This window comes from Hemicordylus capensis, chromosome 2 (assembly GCF_027244095.1).
Source record: "Hemicordylus capensis ecotype Gifberg chromosome 2, rHemCap1.1.pri, whole genome shotgun sequence".
Classification (NCBI taxonomy): domain Eukaryota; kingdom Metazoa; phylum Chordata; class Lepidosauria; order Squamata; family Cordylidae; genus Hemicordylus; species Hemicordylus capensis.
The window spans coordinates 330,003,044-330,006,494 of record NC_069658.1 but is presented as its reverse complement, the minus strand read 5'-3'; positions in this window follow the sequence as shown (position 1 = coordinate 330,006,494).

Below are 3,451 nucleotides of genomic sequence, written 5' to 3'. Positions count from 1 at the left end.
TGGAGCTTCTGGGGCAGACTAGGCTGGCCTCCACCATGTTGCTGCTGCCTCAAATGGCTGTACTACTGCATGCTTGGAGAGGCGCACCCAGGTTCTCTTGCACGGTGCCGAGGATGCTGAGGTTCAACTGTTGGGTCTCTGCCCTCTAAAAATATTGCTGCTCAGAGCTCTGGTGGCTTAAGTGCTGGGCCTCCCATACAGGCAGGATTTGGGCCAGATCTTTGTTTTCTGTTGCTTTTCTCCCTGGCCCTTCTGCCAACGTATCCATTTATGCATTTGCTAAGTTTCATTTCTCCATCTTCTCTCCATGCCCACAGCTTATATACTTGGCAAAAGCAGTTGCAATTGAATCTGGGCTCAGCTCAGCGTGTGCCAGGCAAAGTAGTCGCATTACCAGCTTAGGCCATGGCAGGACAGCATGGGCTCAAAATCTACAATTGCCATGGTCAAAAACGGGGCTTGTGAACAAGCTCTACACTCATTTACTTGGAAGACAGCTCAATGAAGATTAACGGAGCTTACCATCAAGTAAATGGGTTTCGGATTGTGGAGTGTAATTGTCAGATTCTCTCAGGTGCTTTCAGACCACATGAAAATAGATCTTGTGCCGCAAGAACACTTCACAGATCAGACTATGAGTAGCATTCCTGAAAAGGGAAAGGAGCAATAGGTGGGGTGGAACCATTTGACTAAACTGAAAGCAAGCATGCATGCCTGCAGGAGAGCAGAGCCCCACCCGTCTTCCCTGCACACCTGTCAGTGGCGTTATCTAAGCATGGCCTACATTCAGTAGAGTCTGCCACCACAGATAGAATAGACTTTTACAACACCTTGCCTCCAAACTTTAACAACACTCTCTAGGCAATGTACACAGGAACTCTAAAGTCTCCTCTGTCTCTTCTTATTACTCAGAGAGGCATCCGCCTTTTATAAAGCTTGCATAGGCTTCCACTTGAAGAGGCCAGAATTCTGCTTAAGGGTGACCGTTTCGATAATACTCTTGCTGAAAAGAGGACATTTTTCTTCCATGTGTATGCAGACTGCAGTCACCAGGGACTGCGAGTCTTAGTCACAGAACACATTCAGAGTTAGTGGATACATAGAGATGGGAGAGGCATCATAGCAACAGACCCCACACACAATCTACATGCATTCAGTTGGAGATCTGCTTGGAGCCTGTGTGTACCACTGTATGTATATAGAGCTCTCTCAGTACAACTCAAGAAAAGCTTGTTATGTAAAATATCAGAATAGATTAGCAAAATGGGGGAAGCAGGTTATATTTTCCCAGTAATGAAAGACTGCATTTTGCATGCTGGGGAAAAGCCATTTCTTCCACAAAACAACAAAGTGTGATCTGTTTCATGTGTTGAGTAAGTTGCAGGAAAAGCTAGATATGACTGTGCTGAGCATGCCCCATCTGTCTCCTCACAGCCCTATCTAGCTTACCTACTCAGTGAGGCTCTTCACAGAGCTCTATATAAGGCTGCTACATCTCCTAGAGGTGGTGGTGGTGGGGACAAGCACATCTTTCATGACTAACTTAGACAAATGCCAATGTAAAACTCCCCATTTTATAGCGTTAAGACTAAGCTAAGCCAAAATCCATTGGCTCCAAAGGGGGTGGTGGGAGTATGACCTGAGTTCAGCACTGTCCAGATAGCAATCCTAACCCAGAATCCTGAGGTTCCCAGAAATCTCTGGATGGATGACAGCCCTAATGATGAGATGAGATGAGATGAGATGCTTTCAGCTAAACTAATTAGCCGTATTGGAATTCCTATTTTTATTGGCCACATTGACTCAGATAAGAGATAAGATGGTACCATGTACATTCTCATCATGAAGCAGTAAATCAGCCAATAAGGTTTATATGCTGTCAGTACATTAGCTGCAAATGTAAAACTTATTTCCTGGATGTTGCTGTGTAAGATGCTCTATTAGGCAATCTGAAGAAAATTAAGTCATAAGTGTTGCAGGCTACAGCATCATTGTATATACTAACTTCATGACAGTCATTGGGATTGCCAGAATGGATCAGCCCTGTCAGATGTTTTCTACTCCAGAATCTGGTCTGAGAAGCCTTCCAATGGTGGGGGAAACAAAAAACGGAGGGCTTTTACAGGGGAGAACCGTTGAGCATATCAAGGGTTAAAGTGGCCCCTCTTACCTACCAACCCCCTCCCCTGTGCTGTCAAGAGAGTATCATGGGTGTAGAATCCATGCAAGTAGGAAATACATATGTTATTGTTGTGTGGGTATAGCCACATGTCTATGTAGTTGTCTAGAGATTTTAGTCTATATGCCATAGGATTACCCAGAATAAGGGCTTCCTCACTCTCAGGCAATCTGGAGTAAACAGCTCTGCTGCTTTGTATAGTTTAAATTCCCATCCTTACGGATAGGAGATAAAATGGAAGTTTTCTATTTTCTGCTTTTATAGTTAGTGAAAGCACAGATTTCTCACCTAAGGAAGTACAGTGGGTATAGGAAAGAATCACCCCCTTTGATAGACCTTAAATTCTGGTTCCCTTACATCCTGAAATGAAAACACAAAGAAAATTCCCTTCACCAGCTGTACTTATCCAATGCAACCTATAACATCCAACTGAAAAACATCACAATTACAGTCCAGAAAAAGTGTCAGAAATAAAAAACAAGAATTACTGAGATTGAAAAAGGATCACCCCCCCAATGTCAATATTTTGTTGAACCACCTTTTGCTTTAATAACAGTCTTGAGTCTGTTGGGATACTTCTCTATCAACCTTGCACATCTAGACGGAGCAATATTTGCCCACTCCTCCATACAGAACTGTTCAAGTTCGGTCACATTGGATGGTAGGTGTTGGTGGACTGCTATCTTCAAATCTCTCCACAGATTTTCTATGGGATTTAGGTCTGGGCTCTGACTGGGCCACATGAGGACGTTCACTTTTTTCTCCTTCAGCCACTGTGTGGTCAATTTTGCTGTGTGCTTCGGATCGTTGTCATGTTGAAAGGTGAATCTTCTGCCCATCCTCAACTGTCTGGCAGAGGGTAGCAGGTTTTCTTCCAGAATCTGACGGTATTTTGCCCCATCCATTTTTCCTTCTACCCTAACGAGATCCCCAGTCCCTGAGGCAGAGAAACACCCCCACAACAGGATGCTGCCACCTCCATGCTTCACTGTAGGTATGGTGTGTTGTGGATGGTGAGCTGCGTTGGATTGCCAGGTGTACTGTTTGGTGTTGAGGCCAAATAGTTCAATCTTGGTCTCATCTGACCATAAGACCTTTTCCCATTTGGCATCAGAATCTTCAAGGTGCCTTCTGGCAAAGCTCAAACGAGCTTTAATGTGGCCTTTCTTGAGAAGTGGCTTTCTCCTTGCGACCCTCCCGAACAAGCCACATCTGTGGAGCGCTCGTGAAATTGTCACATGCACAGAACCACCACTCTTTGCCATGAAGTCC